The 19,773-nt window shown below is 29.8% G+C and overlaps 1 protein-coding gene across 3 annotated transcripts in view; it reads left to right on the plus strand.

Moving 5' to 3' along the window:
• Positions 1-637: 637 nt before the first annotated feature.
• Positions 638-19,773, plus strand: part of LOC135127201 (muscarinic acetylcholine receptor M1) — a 172,155-nt gene continuing 153,019 nt past the window's right edge. For all 3 annotated transcript variants that reach the window (XM_064053585.1, XM_064053587.1, XM_064053588.1), the window contains exon 1: positions 638-899. The gene's annotated coding sequence lies outside the window, so the exon portion shown is untranslated. The remainder of the gene's footprint in view (positions 900-19,773) is intronic.

Raw genomic sequence — 19,773 nt, forward strand, 5'->3', positions numbered from 1 at the left:
CAACAATGGACAGTAATAATCTTGCGGTTCGGGTCCACAAAGCTTACAATAGCCAGTTTGACTTATAAGGGTGGTTTGGCTTAAGCCGCTTAAGCCATAAAAGTTTTAACAAGTGTATCTCAAATGAAGTTACAGTAATTTCATCTGAAGCTTTAACGGTTTTAAGGTCGCCTTTATTACACTGGATCTATACTTTTTAATCGAAATAAAACGTTAAGCAGCTAAAATGCCCCAAATTTATATACAATTTCTAAAAACCCTAATTTGTCACTATCGTGTTTATTTAAACGAACGATTTTCGTAAACTGTGCTTTATGTCAAAGAAAAATGTTGCATAAACTCAAAACCTCATAACTTCAGTCTGACAACCCATCCCCACTTAATAAAAACCCCAAAAACCCCAGCCTCTGTACCGTGAAAAATCAATCCCCCCATCACAAAAAATATTACTTTACTCCCAAATCCCCGCCCCATATTTCTCAAGCACCCGCTCCTTTCCCTCCTCTCCACACTCCAACGGTCTTTTTCAACTTTTTCCAAATTAAAAATCGTCGGTAAAAGCGCACGCGCCCTTACCGACATTTCAAATTGAAATCGCGCGACGCTGAAATAGACGCTTCACTCGACGTCCGTCGTTCACGAAACACGTATCACAGGTACAAATGGTACAGAGACTTTTGAGAAGCTGATTCGGTTGAACGAATGGTAGTCGATGGGACAATGTAGGCTTTCTATGTATAATAACATCCGTGGCGTATAATTTTTTTTGTCTATTTTATTTGATTTGTCGGTGTTCGATGTTTGGTGTTAGAGACGATTATGAGCAACTTTTGGCGGAAGTTGGCGAAGAGGTAAATCGGGCGGCTTGAGGTGGTGAGGCGGCGTGCTGCTTCAGTAAGGTAGGTTGGAGGGTGTTGCATGATGAGGAATATAGTAAAAAATTAAAAAAAGCGGATAAAGTGGTGCAACAACTGTTGCACTAGTAGTTCGTGGCATGAAAGATCAGTGCGTTTTTTTAAATGTTGATTAAAAATAAAACTGCACAAATTATTTTGTAGAATTAGTGTTAAATTGGTGTTTACTGTTCATTATGTGAATTAAAGTTGAACGTGTTCCGGCGTGGTTATGCAACCAGTCGTACGAATTCAATTCCCAAGTGTGTTGTTCCAAGCGGTCTGATGTCTTAAAATTGATACGAACATTAACTTGCAGCGATTTTATTTATTTTATTTTGTTGTTCATGCTTCTGTTAGTTTGGTATTGTTGTCAGCATTTTATTTGTTTTCCTGTGTTTTAAATTTTGTGTAACCAGAAACTCGACACAATACCGAAATGTTCGAGTTTCGCCCTTTTTTGTTGTTGTTGTTAGCTACGTATTGCGATATATTTTTTTGTGAATTATTGTTTAAATCATTGAGACCATGCAAGCTGTTTTAATTAAAACTTTTCAAATTATATAGTTAGGTATTTGCTGTTTGCTATTTAATTAATACTGAAGCTTTCACATAAAGTTAATGTTTTTCTTTAATCTTGTTGACTTATAATTGATTTATAATTTGTTATTGTAAACGAAACAAATCTATCATCTACGTACGTTGTAACTAACATATGATGAAATAAAAAAAAAAAAACATCGGACAACTCTGAAGTTGCTTAATTTTCTTGAAAGGACGACGTAATGTTTTATTGATCGCCATACATTTTCAATAAAAAAGAAGTGTCATTAAAGTGACTAATTCCAAATTTTTGTTTTTCTAAAAATGTTACAGACTCGCCGTTGAATATCGACGTTTGCTCTTTTATTTTTCCAGTGAAGATAATAATATCGTAGTTTATTAATATTTATGTGCCAGTGGGCGTTTACATACGTTATAAAAATAGGTACAAGTGAAAAAAATCCTGTACAATGACAAACGAACATATGGGTGGGAATATTTTTAAAAGAAAAATCATTAATAGACATATTGTTAGAGATAGGTATTATTATTATTAACAATTATTAAAATCAAAATTATTTTTGTGGACAATTTATTGAACAAGTTAACAGCATTTTTTATAGAGCGTTCTCTGCCCTTTTTGATCCACTCATTGCCGTGCTATCAAGCACATAAATTATAGTTTACACATTTTTAGTCATTGGCAGGTCGTTCATATTTCTTATAAAAGATAATGACATATGTTGGAACCCTGTGACGTTCCAATGATCCAATTTTTTGATTTTTGTTTATAATTCGGTATTTATTATTTAGAGTTAGATACGATATCAATAATTACAAGTAATGGGAATATAAATTATATTTTTTTAATCTTTTGATAAGGATAGATGTGACACATAATCAAAACATAAATAAAAAATATACTATTGTACTTTAAATTGTTATAATATTAATGTTTGTATTGTCTAATCCATTCGTTTATTCATTAGTGAAATAATAAAGTTTTAATTCTCTAATCACTTTTATAACTCTATGGCCTCATATATCTTTAGATTTTTTAAAATTGTATCTATTTTATGTATCATGTTATTTCAAACTAAGTTTTTTCGTCAAATTATTTTTTGAACTGGAAATAATTTTACTAAATGTTGTTCAAAGAATTTTAGTTTTCGAATTTTACTTCCAGAGGGCAAGCAAATCTCCCGTTTCCGTCTGTCTGCCTGTCGTCTGTCTGTGTCGATTTTTATTAAACGGACAATTTCCGAAACTATCCACCCGATTGTTGTTAAATTTTATACGTATGTTAGAAATATATTGTTGAAACGGTATTAAAAAATGTCCTTATTATCTCTACCCACTATTTACGTTCCCTTATCATTTTCCTGTATTCGTGGTTTATGAATCAACCTTAATTTTTATCATAATTACAAATAAAATTAGCAGTGCAATTTTCGAAGAAGCTCTATATTTGTTCGACTGTATGCTTAAACAATTTTTTAAATTATACCTAATAATTATACAGGGTGAGTCACCAAGCATTATTAATTATTATTAGAGATAGAAAAGTCAAAGACGAAAGTTATTATTATGTTAGTTTACCCTCTTCGTAGGCTTTATAAAAGCAGTTTATTTTTGAAATTCCGATGCGACATTGCCACGTTATTCTAATTTTCTTGAATTTTTTAGGTAATGAAAGGGTTCACAAAAAAATCGCAAATGAGTTATTTTTTCAGCTTTTTCAGAACGAACACCCTTTATTTTATTACTCTGTCTTGCTCTATTTTTTGTCCTTATTCTTCTAATAAATATCAACTTTAAACTTAGAAAATAGGAGAGAACAAAAAATGGCATAAGATGCAGTATTAAAAATAAATTAAAATAAGAGTATTAAAATTGGTTTTAGTTGATACCACAACAAAGCGCGTATCTTTTTTTATCTATCCACAAAATGTAATAATCGTATTGTGATTTTTTTTGTAAACCCTTCTATTGCTAAAAAATTTCAAGAAAATTAGAATAACGTGGCAACGTCGCATCATAATTTCAAAAATAAACCGTGGCTGTAAAGATTAGGAAGAGGTCAACCAAAATATCTAAAAATATGTAGGGTGTTTCATTAATAAAAACTAAGTTGTGTGTTACGTCTAGAAAACAGAATACTCAGTATAGCTAAAAATAATTTTAGAGTCTGGTCCTAAAAGAACCGCACAAATTTGTGCTTTGACTTTTTTTCTAATTCTAATAGTTAATAAGATATCGAAAAACGCGCGCTTAATGACCAGCCAATATATACAGGGTGAGTAGATAAAAATATAGAAAACCGTCAATGACTAAAGTTGTTTGGTTTCACTAAAATTATTTTAATTTATACAGTGTGTTTTAATATTTTTACAAATTTTTAGCAGAGTTTATGACAATAGTTTTTTTGCATTCTGATGCGACGTTGCCATGTTGTTCGAATATACTTGAAATTATTTAGCAGTGCATGGGTTGAAAAAATAAATTTTCATAGAGTTATTTTAAAATCTTTCTAACTTCACTAATAAAAGAGAGGGTGGGTGGGCGGGGCTAAAAATTGTTAAAATTAGACTGATTTTGGCAATTTTTTTTGGTAATGAAAGGGTTCACAAAAACATCGCAAAACGATTATTTTTAAAGACTGTTATAGATTATTTTGTGGAAAAAATAATAAAGGTATGCGCTTTGTTGTGGTATTAACTCAGCCAAATTTTAATATACTAATGTTTAAAAAAAATCTAAAACCTTACAGTTTTTAAATATCGATATTTCAGTTCTTACTCTGTTTTTTGTCCTAATTCTTCTAATAACTACCAACTTTAAATATAGAAAATAGAATCTATCCACAAAATATAATAATCGTACTGTGATTTTTTTTGTGAACTCTTTCATTGCTAAAAAATTTCAAAAAAATTAGAATAACCTGGCAACGTCGCATCATAATTTCAAAAATACCAGTGTTTCATTAATAAAAACTAAATTGTGTGTTAAGTCTTGAAAACAGAATACCCTGTATATTTAAAAATAATTTTTGAGTGTAGTCCTAAAAGAACCGAAAAGCTTTATTGTTTGCCTTTTTTTCTATTTCTAACGGTTAATAAAATATCGAAGAACGCGTGCTTAGTGACCCACCTGTATATACAGGGTGAGTCACTTCGCGTAGATAAAAAAAATAGAAAACAGTCAATGACTAAAGTTGTGTGGTTTCACTAAAATTATTTTCGTCTATACAGTGTGTTTTGTTTCTGAAGCATAACATAACCTAGTTTTTTTTTAGTGGAACACTCTGGACATTTTTACAAATTCTTAACAGATTTTATAACAACAGTTTTTTTTGCAATTCTGATGCGACGTTGCAATGTTATTCGAATATACTTGAAATTATTTAGCAGTGCATGGGTCGAAAAAAACACATTTTCATAGGGTTATTTTAAAATATTTCTTAGAATACTGGGTATTTGGTTTGCTGTGGCATAAATAAAATTGAGTCTTAATATACAGTGTGTTAACAAAAAAATTAAAACATTACTATTACTTTTTTATAATCTTCCACTTTGTTAGATTTTTTCTATATTATATATTTTATATATACCGGGTGTCAGAAAAATGGGGGATTAACTCTTCACTACTGTTTATGATGCAGATTACGAAAAAAACGTGATTTTATAAAAGTAAAATTGGCAACACTGCACATACTTAATGCATACTCACTTTCTGATTTCTTAGGAACAATGGTGACTGAAATCCAACTTTTATTTTTTTAGGACAATAACCATAACAACCAGTAGTGAGTAGCCATCAATAAATAAACAAAAAAGAATTTTTTAGTAAGACATTTATAAATTATAAACAAAACCAAAAACAACAAAAAAAAATCCATTAATCCTGGCTTATAATGTTTCCAAATTTTTGTAATTTTTTGTAAAACTTAGTCATCAGTACTTGCTAACATTGCAAACTTGATTTTGGCAAATCAGTTACTCTCTAAAAAAAGAAAGGGGATAGTAGCTGCTAAAATAAGATCGATTTGGGCAAATGAGATACCCTCTAAGAAAAGAGAGGGTGGGTGGGCGGGGTTAGTATCTACTAAGATAAGACTGATTTTGGCAAATGAGATACCCTCTAAGAAAAGAGAGGGTGGGCGGGCGGGGCTAGTACGTGCTAAGATAAGACTGATTTTGGCAAATGACGTATCTTGGAAGAAATTTAATTAAATTATTATCTTCTAAGAAAAGACGGGGTGGATGGGTGGGGCTAGGACCTAATAAGATAAGACTGATTTTGGCAAATGAGATACTTTCTAAGAAAAGCGAGGGTGGGTGGGCGGGACTAGGAATTGTTAAAATAAGACTGATTTTAGCAATTGTTTTGGTAATGAAAGAGTTCACAAAAAATCGCAAAAGGGTTGTTTTTAAAGTCTGTTATAGAATATTTTGTGGAAAAAATAATAAAGGTATGCGCTTTGTTGTGGTATTAACTCAGCGAAATTTGAATATACATAGTGTTTATAAAAAATCTAAAACCTTACAGTTTTCAAATATCGATATTTCAGTTCTTCCTTTGTTTTTTGTCCTGATTCTTCTAATAACTACCAACTTTAAATATAGAAAATAGAATCTATCCACAAAATGTAAATATCGTACTGTGATTTTTTTTGTGAACCCTTTCATTGCTAAAAAATTTCAAGAATATTAGAATAACGTGACAACGTCGCATCATAATTTCAAAAATAACCCGTGTTTCATTAATAAAAACTAAATTGTGTGTTAAGTTTTGAAAACAGAATACCCTGTATATTTAATAATAACAAAACTTTATTCTTTGATTTTTTTCTATTTCTAATGGTTAATAAAATATCGAGGAACGCGTGCTTAGTGACCCACCTGTATATACAGGGTGAGTCACTTAGCGTAGATAAAAAAAGTAGAAAACAGTCAATGACTAAAGTTGTATGGTTTCACTAAAATTATTTTCATCTATACAGTGTGTTCTATTTCTGAAGCATAACAACCTAGTTTTTTTTACTGGAACATTCTGGACATTTTTACAAATTCTTAGCACATTTTGTAACAGTTTTTTTTTGCAATTCTGATGTGACGTTGCCATGCTATTCGAATATATTTGAAATTATTTAGCAGTGCATGGGTTAAAAATAACAAATTTTTATAGGATTATTTTAAAATCTTTCTTAGAATACAGGGTATTTGGTTTGCTCTGCCATAAATAAAATTGAGTCTTAATATACAGAGTGTTAACAAAACAAATTCAAATATTACTATTACTTTTTTTATAATCTTTCACTTTGTAATATATTTTCTATTTTATATATTTTATATATACCGGGTGTATGAAAAATGAAGGATTAACTCTTCAGTACTGTTTATGATGTAGATTACGAAAAAAACGTGATTTTATAAAAGTAAAATTGGCAACACTGCACGCACTTAATGCGTGCTCACTTTCTGATTTCTTAGGAACGATGGTGACTGAAATCCACCTTTTATTTTTTAGGACAATAACCATAACAACCAGTAGTCATCAATAAATAAACAAAAAAAATTAATAAGACTTATATAAATTATAAACAAAAACAAAAACAATAAAAGAAAAATGTAACGTTTCCAAATTTTGATCATTTTTTTGTGAAAGTTAGTCATCAGTACTTGCTAAGATAAAACTGATTTTGGCAAATGAGATACGCTCCAAGAAAAGAAAGGGTGGGTGGGCGGAGCTAGTAGCTGCTAAGATAAGGCTGATTTTGGCAAATGAGATACCCTCTAAGAAAAGATAGGGTGGGTGGGTGGGGCTAGTATCTGCTAAGATAAGACTGATTTTGGCAAATGAGATACCTTCTAAGAAAATAGAGGGTGGGTGAGAGGAGCTAGTACGTGCTAAGATAAGATTGATTGTAGCAAACGACGTATTCTCGAAGAAATTTAATTAAACTATTACCCTCTAAGAAAAGACAGGGTGGGTGGGTGGGGCTAGTATCTGCTAAGATAAGAGTGATTTTGGCAAATGAGATACCTTCTAAGAAAAGAGAGGGTGGGTTGGTGGGGCTAGTATCTGCTAAGATAAGATTGATTTTGGCAAATGAGATATCCTCTAAGAAAAGAGAGGGTGGGTGGGTGGGGCCAGTATCTGATAAGATAAGAGTGATTTTGGCAAATGAGATATCCTCTAAGAAAAGAGAGGATGGGTGGGCGGGGCTAGTGTATGCTAAGATAAGATTTATTTTAGCAAATGACGTATCCTCGAAGAAATTTAATTAAATTATTATAAGAAAAGACCCTAGAGGCTCCAAAGCACTGTCGAATTCTTTCCAAATAAGAATACCTAGAACCTTTAGATTGTTTTAAATTAAAAAAAAGTTGGTCCCAAAATTATTTTAAATAATGTACAAAAAATTTCCATGGGCTCCCAAAATATTTAGTACATCATGGTTACCTAAACATTGCAGCACTCAAGACTTTTTCAGATTCGAAAAAGTAAAACACTAAAGGAACAAAAGGTTTTTTTAAGTTCATCTAGCCATAAAACACCAGATTCCTTTAAACATTTTAAACGTATGATTTTGAAAACTGTACAATTTTTGAATCGTCAAACATTTTTAACTGCTTAGCGGATTTTGCAGAATTTAAAAACCATTATAACTCCACCAAAATCTGAAAAGGAATTTTTTTACTATTTTCCCAGACTCACCAGTTGATTGCACACACAGTAGATAAAATGATTTTACACTTTATTAAGAAAAAGAACAAAATAAGATGCAAAAATCCAATATCGAATGTTCTATTTGAAAAAACTCAAGTATTTTTAGTTGAAAATTGTATAATTTTAGATTTTTTGTGATTTATTTTGTTCATTGCTAAAAAAAATTGAAAAATGAACAGCCGAATGAAATGCCAATCAGAGTACTCAGAAATATATAGGATATTGAAAAAAGGAACACTCTGTACAGTTGAAAATAATATTCAATGTCACTTCAATCGTACAAATTTTGTCTTTAATTTTTTCTTTGTTTCAATACTTACAGGAATATAGAAGAACGCGCGCGTTGTGATTCACCTTGTATATGAATAAATTATGGTTTTTTAGCAATTTGAACATATTTAAAATCAATTATCAATTTTCCTCAAAATTTTGTTGAATCTGGAACAATACTAACTTTTATTACTTCAAAGATCACTTTCATTTGTGGTTGATGTGTAACATGTTTCGTTAAGAATGAACTTTAATGAAAGCGAAAGTACTCCAGATGGGATAGATGTGTACTAAAACGTAATTAGTGATAATAAATAATGTCTCAACGGTAATAAAAGTCGTAAAGAAAATTCCAGAGGTTATAATGTACTACATTGGCACATTCGAAAAATGATGTGAAATGAAAGAAAAAGTCTCGGAAGCAAAATTAACATTTTTATTATAATTTTTGTACAATTTTTATATAAACTAAAAAAAGCAAATTACAGCGTTGCTTAAACTTGTTGCTCTTCTTTTACTTTCGTACCCGGTGTCCCGGGCCCCAACCTCACCAAGTCCAGCCCTCATAATCCTGTTTGGCAAGCATCACGGAAATCAGCAGCAATACGTCACAGCTATATTAATCACGTTTAGCTTAATTAAGCCGCACACGAGCAGACATTGATGCAAAAGCTCCATTCACTCTGTGTGGATAGCAATTGAGCAATCTTCATCCAGAACAATGAGCAATCAGTTTAAGCGTCTTATATAGAAGTGACACGGTGTCGCTTTGTTGTCTAACTCTCCTTCCTATTCAATAAAACACATCATCTTTCGGATCCCTGTTGCTCTTTATTATACACTTGTTTACGGGTTTTTGTTGCGACAAAGGACTCGACAGAACCAAACGAACCGGAATTCTTTCACAGAATTGAAACAGGCGCGTTTTACCGGCCGTAGAAACGCCATCGGACCATGTCGTTCACAATTACTACGAAAAAGGGACGGCGGGATGGAATGAAAGTGAGCTTGAATAAAGTATGGATTCATATGGATTTTTAGGAATTCGAAAACACTTGTTAATGGTGTCTTCCGTGTCGAGGTGAAACGCCGACAAAGTTTTGCGTGGTTAAAGCTATTTAAATTTTATAAAGGGAGATTATATGTTATTGTCCGCTATAGAAATACTTTTCCATTTTGGTTGATTTTATTTTTCAGTTTGAGTTTGGTAAAGTTGAAAAGTTCGCCGGTGGAAAAATTAGGATATATATTTTTTTGAAAAAGTTTTCAGAACTTTCCGTGCCTAATTTTCGATTCAGTTTAAAACCGCCTCGACGCCACCCGCGGATAAGAAAGAATCCATTCGCATTCAAAGCGTTTGTTTTGCGAGCCAAGATTTGTTTAATATCCGTGTAAATCCTGCCATGAAAATCAATGAAAAGAGCAGGACTTGTCCGTATTAGCTGCGTGTTCTCTATTTTCTGTCGCTACATTCGTGTCAATCAAACGGCCACAGAGCTTTGCATGTCGTTGAAAATTGCAAATCAAGTGTTATGGCTCTCATCAGAAAATTCTCCGCATTTTAATAGTCACGATTTACATAGAAGCAAGGATACTCCACATTTTATAAAAATGTAAATTTTAATTTTATAAAAATGTAAATCGCCGCATTGGGTGCTATCGATATCATAAGCCACTTTTTTGAATAAATTCTTTCCGCTCGCAAACTTCCAAATAAATTCCGACTGTGTGCTCCTCTCAAAACAAATAAAACAACCAGACTTGCCGGACATGAATTTCACAAGTTTTCGCATCACGTGACGTAATATCTCTGGCGTGATCCGGGTCTGTTTTATTCATATTTTCGCCGCGAAAAAAGTTGGGAAATTTGTTTGTTTTGACAGGTGGCACACGCTAATGACGACGGAAATCTTCTGTCTGTGTTCGGCGGAACATTTTTTATATCGAGAGCTCCGCTCGCTCCTAGCAACTCGCTTCACTCGCTTAAAATTAACTTAGTGTACAATTTATGAATGGAAAACCCACATGGTACATCTGGGTAACAATTAAGATTATCTAATATCGATAATCTGCACACACTACAGGTGACTTTTGTATTTTAAATTTGCGCTGTGTCTAGATTCTAGAATTAGACAAACCTATGCTTCGTATTCGTGTGTGTCACTTATTTTACATCTCTCTAGGCCAATTTGTTATTTAAATTTTTGTAGCCTTAACGACCGGTGGAAAAAACGTGGTATCTGGCCCTGTAGCGAGGTTAACCTTCGTCCTTTGGCGAAAAGCTCTCAACACCACGTCGAAACGTGAATTTTTTACGTGGGCAACGGCGACTGGAACACACATTATTTATACTAAAACCAGCGGCGGATTAAATCATTAATGTAAATAATTTTAAATTTAATGGAAACCTTGATTTTTACTGTACGTACGTGTATTCGCGTGACGGCTGCCGATGGATAAAAACAATTACCACTTTTAATGGTCCATGGTCATGGTAATAAAATTTATAGTGCGGGTTTATGGTGACAGTTTAAAATTTAAACATCTAGATGAGTGTTACTGTTTGGACTATGTTGTAGCGGAGGGTTGGTGACAGGTTTGGCGGCTATAAATCATTTTGTCGGCGAATGCACACAATTTTTACAGTTTTGACACGAACATTTTCGAAAGTAATTAAAATAAACTAATAAAAACAAGAAATGGGATTAAAATTCACAAAAAATAGCGACTTTAGTTTGCGTTTAGATTTTTGTGATGTAAATTTAATTTAACCAATGAGAAGATATCGACCACTGAAAATTTGAATTTGATATCAGGTATGTCATCATAAAATTTTAAAATCTTGCCAATCCGACAAAAAAAATCACAGACAGTAATGGTCACTCGATATTTCCTTTAGGAACCGTTAAAATTTGTTTAAGATTTTAAAAAATTGGTTGATGTTTATTTCAACACAACTTCCCTTGCGCCTGAAGTACAAGTCCAACAAATCCTTACAGTACAATGTAAAATATGTTTAAAGCAGATAACCAACGGGAAAAATGTCCTGTCAGGAAAAATAACATGTTTAATTTTGTGTGTTTATGTTTATACATCAAAAAAATGTCAGGCAAAAATTTGTTTGATTTGAATGATTTTGTCAAGTCAAAACAGAGAACAAAATTTATTAATTAAACAAACCACAGTGGAATAAAATGTTCTGAATATAATTATTATTATTATTATCCTTATTTCATCGTTATTAAATAAAGAAGTGCGTACTCTCATTTTTTGGAGAAAATGGGGTAATCCATTTTTACCGTTGATCAATAAAAAATTAGAGAGTTATTAATTTTATTAAATTGTATACTGTAATGTCGCGCCCTCCTATATTTAACAGTAATAAAATAATTATTACAATGAGAGCTACTGGTCTAAAACAATATTCGGACTATTTCACACCATTGTAGCCTAATTAATAATTAGTCTTTTCATTTATTTTGTAGAGACAAAATCGATTAAATTTTCTTTTCTTTTAACAAAAATCCATACTTCGATCTGCTGTCGCTGATGGTTTTTGATCTGTGCAAGCTTAACAGTACAATTCTTATATAAGTATAAACTTATGTACAAACATAAACAGTCGAAGTTAAGTATGTACTGAAAATATATCTTTTCCGTTGATTGTCTGAGTTAAATATATTTTATATTCTCCGCATATTATGCGCTACCAGTTTTTACTTTGTAAGGTTATCACAATACAAAAGTTGCAAAATCAAATTTTATAATTTTTCAAAAAGCGGGATTTGCTGAACTGTTTTTTAGTGGCGAGGGAGTCCCGAAAATTATTTGAAATTTTTTCAAGAATTATATACCAGTATTATGTACCGCGTGATCAGAAATATGCGATCTTTGAATTTTGCCATTTTTCGTTTTTTGGTTTTCCGGTTTCTCAATTTTTCAAGTTTTTCATTTCCAATTTTTGATTTTTATTTTATACTTTTCAGTTTTATAATTTTGAAACTTTTCCATTATTTGATGGGAAAAGTTGAAAAATCAATAAATTGGAAAATCGAAAAATTAAAAAATTAAAAAATTCAAACTGAAGAAACGAAAAATATAGAACTAATAAATCGAAAAGTCGGAAAGAAGAAAAACGAATCGAATTGAAAAATTGAAAAACTTAAAAATTGTAAAATCAAAAAATTATAGGATCGTCAAAACTGTAAAGTCGAAAAACTGTGACAGTGAAAAATCGAAAAGTGAAAAATTGATTATCGAGAAATTGAAAAATTAAAAACCTAATGAATGAAAAATTGTAAAATCCAATAACTGAAAACTGGAAAAATTTTAAAATCGTAAAAGGGAGAAAGTGAAACATTTTAAAAATCATAATTATTATTAGAGTAGATACATATTTAAAATGAAAACTAGATAAATTGTAAATCAAAAATAGAAGAAACGAAAATTTGAAAAATCGAAAATCAGAAAAATCTAAAATTGAAAAAACGAAAAATTAAAAAATGTGAAAGTTGAAAAATCGAGAAACTGAAAAACGAAATATTCAAAATCGAAGAGTGGGGGAATTAAAAGCTTGAAAAATTTCACACCAAAAAAATGAAAAATCATGAACATTGGAAAACCGAAAAATTGAAAAAAAAATAGATAACAGAAACGAAAAATTGCAAATCGCAAAATTGTAGAATAAAATTTTGGAAAATCTAAACATCGAAAAATTAATAAATAAAAAAATCGTGAAACTGCAAATCGAAAAAGTGCAAAATCCAAAAATTGAAACATCCACAAGCTGGAAAAACGAAAAATGCATATCGTAAAGTTGAAGCAAACAAAACTAAAACTGAAAAATTTAAAAATTGAAGAAAAGAAAAATTGAAACATTTGAAACTAAAAAAACAAAAAAAAATCGGAAATTGAAAAACCGAAAAATTGTAAAAAAAAATAAAAGCGAAACGAAAAATTGCAAATCGAAAATAGGAGCAAAAAAAATGAAAAATTGAATTGAAAAACAAAAAACTATAAAAGCGGAATTGAAAAACTGAAAAATTTAGACACGAAAACTCAAAATTCTTTGAAATTCTTTCAAAAATTAGATTCCAGGAGTATGTACCGCGTGATCAGAAATAACTGTCTGTTAGCAATAGTTTCTAAGTAAAAATGTAAGTTTCGGAAAACATCATGACACAGATTTGAACTATTTTTATAGTTTTCAAATTTTTGAGTTTGTTTTTTTATTCTCGACTTAAGAATCAAATTTCTTCAAAACTAAAGTTTGTTCATTGGAACTGTGAATTGTCAAAGTGTCGCTATCCGAGGCTTCACTGGTGAAAAATTAATAGGGATTCAAAAAGTTTATATTGCCAGCAATAATAGTTATTGACATTTTGTCATTTTTTGGTATTACAATTTTTCGTGTTTCGATTTTTCACTTTTTCAATTTTTAATTTTTCGGTTTTTCAATTTTTCTTTTCCTCAATTTTCTAAGTTTTTGATTTTTACTTTTCATTTTGCTGATTTTTTAATTTTAATTTTCTCGCTTTTGTATCGCAAGTTTTCGTTTTTTCATTTCCTTTATTATTTCAATGTCTGTTTCGATTTAATTCAATTTTTCGTTTATTATCAATCTTTAAATTCCTCGATTTTCTAATTCTTAGATTTTTCAATTAAACAATTTTTGGATTTCTCAATTATTCGACTTTCCGGTTTAGTTAGATTTCAGTATTTTGATTTTACATATGTCGTTTTTTCGATTTTGCAGTTTTTCGGTATTTACAATTCTCAATTTTTAACCTTCCGATTTTTCAATTTTTCCTTTCTTTAATTTTTCTAGTTCTTGATTCCCAATTTTTATTTTTCAAACTTCTCATTTTATGCTTTTTTCGTTTTTTCACATTTGATTTTTTAGTTTTACAGTTTTGAAGCTTTTCCATTATTTGATGCGAAAAGTTGAAAAATCAAAAAATTGAAAAACTGAAAAATTCAAAAATTCAAAAATTCACAAATTGCAAAATCGACAAATTGCAAATCAAGGAACTGAAGAAACGAAAATTCGGGAAACTTAAAAATCTAAAACAACTACAAATCGAACGGTTGGAATGAAGAAAAAACACATCGAATTGAAAACACAGGTAAATGAAAAATTGTAAAGTCAAAAAATTAGGAATCGTCAGAACCGTAAAGTCGAACGACTGTGACTCTGAAAAATCGAAAACTAGAACTAGAAAAATTATAAAAACGTAAAAGGAAAAAACTGAAACATTTTAAAAATCATAATTATTGTTAGAATAGATCTACACTGAAAACGAAAACTAGATAAATTGCAAATCAAAAACTCAAGAACCAACCAAACGAAAAATTGCAAATCACAAAATTGGGTAAAGAAAATATTGAAAAATGTAAACATCGAAAAATTAAAAATTAAAAATCGGGAATCTGAAAAAACAAAAAAAATAAAATCGGAGTATTGAAAAATCGAAAAATTTTAAAAATAAAGACAATAAGAATCGAAACGAAAAATTGCAAATCCAAAATACATATAAAGAAATGAAAAATTCAAGAATCGAAAAATTGAAAATGAAATATTGAAAACTCGAGAAATTTTAAATCGAAAATTTGTAAAATCAAAAAGTTTCAAGAACAAATGAAATCATTAAAATTTAAACCCAAAAATTATATAACTGGAACTGAAAAACTGAAAAATTTATACTTGAAAACTCGAAATTCTTTGACATTCTTTCAAAAATTAGATACCAGGGCTATGTACCGCGTAATCAGGAATTACTGCAACACTTTTTGAATAAAAAAGTTTTGTTGCCCTGGTAAATTTTAAATTCGTAAAAGAGAATAAGTAAAACATTCTAAAAATCCATATTTAAAATGAAAAGAGAAGAAGCGAAATATTGAAAAGTCGGGAATCAGAGAAATCTAAAACTGAAAACAAAAAATTAAAAAATGTAAAAGTTGAAAAATCGAAAAATTTAAAAACAAAATATTCCAAATCGAAAAATGGGGAGACTAGAAGCTTGAAAAGTTTCACATTGAAATCAGAACATTGTAAAACCGTAAAATTGAAAAAAAAGAAAAACGAAAAATTGCAAATGGGAAAATGTGGAAATAAAAAATTGAAAAATCTAAAGATCTAAAAATTAAAGATTTAAAATCGGAACACTGTAAGCTCGATGAAAAATTTAAAAATTGAAGGAAAGAAAAATTAAAAAAATTGAACCACTAAAACCAAAAATATATAAAATCTTACTATTGAAAAATTGAAAAATGGAAAAAATAAAGAAAATAATAACCGAAATAAAGAAATTAAAAATCGAAAATGAAATATAACTGGAGAAATTTTGAATCGAAAATGTGTAAAATCAAAAAAATGAAAAATTGACAAGTTGCAAATCGAAAAATTTAAGAAACGAGTAACTGAAACAAAACAAAAATTATATAACTGGAATTGAAAAACTGAAAAATGTATTCTTATAATTTTTAAATTTTTTAATTCTGTGACAGAAATGTCATTCGTAATCTGCGATAACCGGAAATTTTAGAAAACATCATGATATCAATTTCAACTATTTTTTTTAATGCAGCAATGGTAGTAATTGACATTTTGCAAATTCTCGATATTACAGTTTTTCGTTTTTCGATTTTTCAGTTTCTCAATTTTTAATTTTTCTTTTCCCCAGTTTTTGAAGTTCTTGATTTTTATTTTTCATTTTCCCGATTTTTTTATTTTAATTTTCTCGCTTTTGTATCACAAATTTTCTTTTTTTCATTTGCTTTATTATTTTAATGTCTTTTTCAATTTTGTAATTATTCGTTTATTCACTTCTTCAAATTATCAATCTTTCAATTTTTCGTTTCTTTAATTTTTCACGTTCTTGATTTAAAATTTTTGATTTTTCAAAGCTTTCATTTTATGCTCTTTTCGTTTTTTCATTTTTGACTTTTCAGTTGTTCAATTTTGAAACTTTTCCATTATTTGATGCGAAATGTTGAAAAATCAAAAAATTCGAAAATTGAAAAATTGGAAATCGAGAAATTTAAAAATCCAAAAGAACTAATAAATTGAAAAAGTTGGAAAACTCAAAAACTGTGAAATCAAAAAATTATAGAATCGTCAAAAATTGTGAGGTGGAAAAACTGCGACCCTAAAAGATCGAAAACTGAAAAATTGAATATCGAGAAACTGAACAATTAAAACTCGAATAAATGAAAAAAAATTAAAATCCACTACTTGAAAACTGGAAAAAAATTTAAATTGTAAAAGGGAAAAAGTGAAACATTTTAAAAATCATAATGATTATTAATTAGAATAGATCCATATTTAAAATGAAAACTAGATAAACTGCAAATCAAAAACAGAAGAAACAAAAAATTGAAAAATCGAGAATCAGAAAAATTTTAAATTGAAAAAACGACAAAAAATAAAAAGTCAAAGTTGAAAAATAGAAAAACTGAAAAACAAAATATTCCAAATCGAAAAATGGGAAAGTTAAAAACTTGGAAAATTTCACATTGAAACCAGAACTTTGTAAAACCGAAAAATTGAAAAAAACTAGAAAACAAACAAAAATTGCAGATCGCAAAATTGTGGAAATAAAAAATTGAAAAATTGAAAAAAAGAAAAACTGAGATAATTGTAACTGAAAAACAAAAAAATGCAAAATCGGTGCATTTAAGAGTCGAAAAATTGTATAAATAAGAAAATAAGTACCGAAACAAAAAATTGAAAATAGAAAATATGAAGAAATGAAAAATTAAAGAATAGAAAAATTGAAAATGTATTACTGAAAACTCCAGAAATTTTAAATCGAAAAATTGCAAAAGCAAAAAAAGGAAGAAACAAAAAAAAATGAAAAATTGAAAAGTTGCAAATCGAAAAATTGAAGAAATGGATAACTGAAACAATTAAAATTGAAACACAAAAATTACATTACCGGAATTGGAAAACACAAAAATTTAAAATCGAAAACTCGAAATTCTTTGATAAGTATTCTTTCAAAAATTAGACATACTTTCTAAGTAAAAATGTAACCTTTTCTTACGTTTATGTTGGTATAACGGAAGTACCTTAATTCTGTAACAGAAATGTCAATCGTGACATGCGATAAATTTAGGTCATGTTTTGGATATATACATTTCGTAATTTTAAAAATGTCTTTAATGACAGATGACAACCGGAAATTTTAGAAAATATCATGATACCAATTTAAGCTATTTTTATGATTTTTAACTTCTTATTAATAAGGCGTGCAACTGAGTTTATGTTTTTTTTTATTCTAGGGTTAAAAATCAAATTTCTTTAAAACTAAAGTTTGTTCATTAAAAGTGTGAATTGTCAAAGTGTCACCATACTGGCTTCACTGATGAGAAATTAATAGGAATTTAAAAATTTTATAATGGCAGCAATGATTTTCAATTTTAACTTCTGGGCTACAAAGGCAGTTTTTGTAGAACTTGAAAGAACAAGAAAATGTGTCGTGCTAGAATGTGTTAGAAATTATTCAGTGCTTTGGTATTACAAGGTTCTCGATGGAAGAATGGCTCTTCTTACAGGTTATAAGTGTTATAGCAGTATTGGTGATCAACCAAACAAATCAATGAATCAAAAGATAGATTCCAAAATCTGGAAAAACTTAAATTCTAATCTAGTGCAGGAACCCCAAATTTTGAACATCAAATAATAATGAAACTTCTTGTAGATTTTTATTTAGTTTTTTCGTTGTTAATGACATTTGTGTCTTTGACGTAAAATCATCTATAAGCAATAGGGTGATTCAAAAAAAAAAAATATTTTTTTTTCGTGTCAAAGAAGTTCAAAAGTTTCTTTTCAACGTAAAAAAATACCAGTTAAAAGTTGAGCTCTTAATATTAATATTAAGACCGTCCGCATCGCGTTTTTCTATTTCCCATAAGAATAACATGGGAAAATTTTTGTTTGCACCTTCTGATTTTTATTGCTAGCCCGTCGTGTGTCGTGAAAAAAATTCAATCACATATTTTTATAGAGAATTGAACGCTCTACAAAAAGTGTCTCCTATGATTTTGCGAGAAACCTGACTATGATTTTTTAACCCACTGATGCTGAAAATGTTCGGAAAGAGTTTTACTGGCCTTATTATAGCATAAAATTATAAACAATTACTGTTTAAAAAACTAAATTTAAAATGTGTATAAATTTTTGTGGTGATTTATTCCAATAAGACCATCAAATTTATTGTAATGCATCAAAAACGTCAAAATTTGGATAAATTTAACTTTAGCCTAAAATAACTCTTCAACTATCAGGTTTCTCGCACAATCATAGGAGACACTTTTTGTAGAGCGTTCAATTCTCTATAAAAATATGTGATTGAATTTTTTTCACGACACACGACGGGCTAGCAATAAAAATCAGAAGGTGCAAACAAAAATTTTCCCATGTTATTCTTATGGGAAATAGAAAAACGCGATGCGGACGGTCTTATTATTAATATTAAGAGCTCAAATTTTAACTGGTATTTTTTTACGTTGAAAAGAAACTTTTGAACCTCTTTGCACGAAAAAAAAAAATTTTTTTTTTTTTTTAATCACCCTAATAAGCAACTATGTGAAGTAGTGGTTTCTTAATTTACGTGCTGTTGTGAAGAAATACATATGGTTAAAACTTTCAACTCTACCCTAGGAAGTCTTCTACCTAAGAAATTCTCTAATGAGGAGATTGTTCAGTGTTTCGATAAATAATGTGTTGGTAAGATATCAGTGCAAATTCCGAGATATTTATACAACCTCGAGAAGTACTTGCGGCACTACCACGAACTGAAACACGCCTTCGTGAATGTTAATACAGTTATGAAAACATTTTTAATTAAGCAAATTGACCTATTCGTCTTCGTCCATTTCAACGGTTCCAGTACCCCAAAACCGACAACACTGAATAGACAGATTTCAAAATCTGAAAATACACCCTAGCTCAGACATTTAATTCCCAAACTCACTCACAGAGACCGCCAGTTCGTAACCAATCGACAAAGAATGTGAAAACTGTAACTTGTAAGGGTTCTTGCAGTTTGTAAGAAACGTCAAGTAAATCATCTTGTTTTCTTTATTCCAGTGGTACCAACTAGATTGAAGTAGCACTTCAAAGCCTAGAGTAGACTTCTCAATCGTTTAGTAAACACCATTACATATTCACACACTTACCATGTTTTCAATTCCTTGTCCTAGAAAAAATTCGTGCACGAAAATAACACCAGCGGGAAAGATTAAAGTCGCTAGACGTAGATATCGTCCTTCGAAGCTTCCCTGAAACTGGACGAAAATAGAAAATGCGGTTGCGGTATACCTGTGTAGTACC

This window comes from Zophobas morio, unplaced genomic scaffold, assembly GCF_036711695.1.
Source record: "Zophobas morio isolate AGI-343-1 ecotype UQ-CSIRO unplaced genomic scaffold, CSIRO_AGI_Zmor_V1 ptg000011l, whole genome shotgun sequence".
Taxonomy (NCBI): domain Eukaryota; kingdom Metazoa; phylum Arthropoda; class Insecta; order Coleoptera; family Tenebrionidae; genus Zophobas; species Zophobas morio.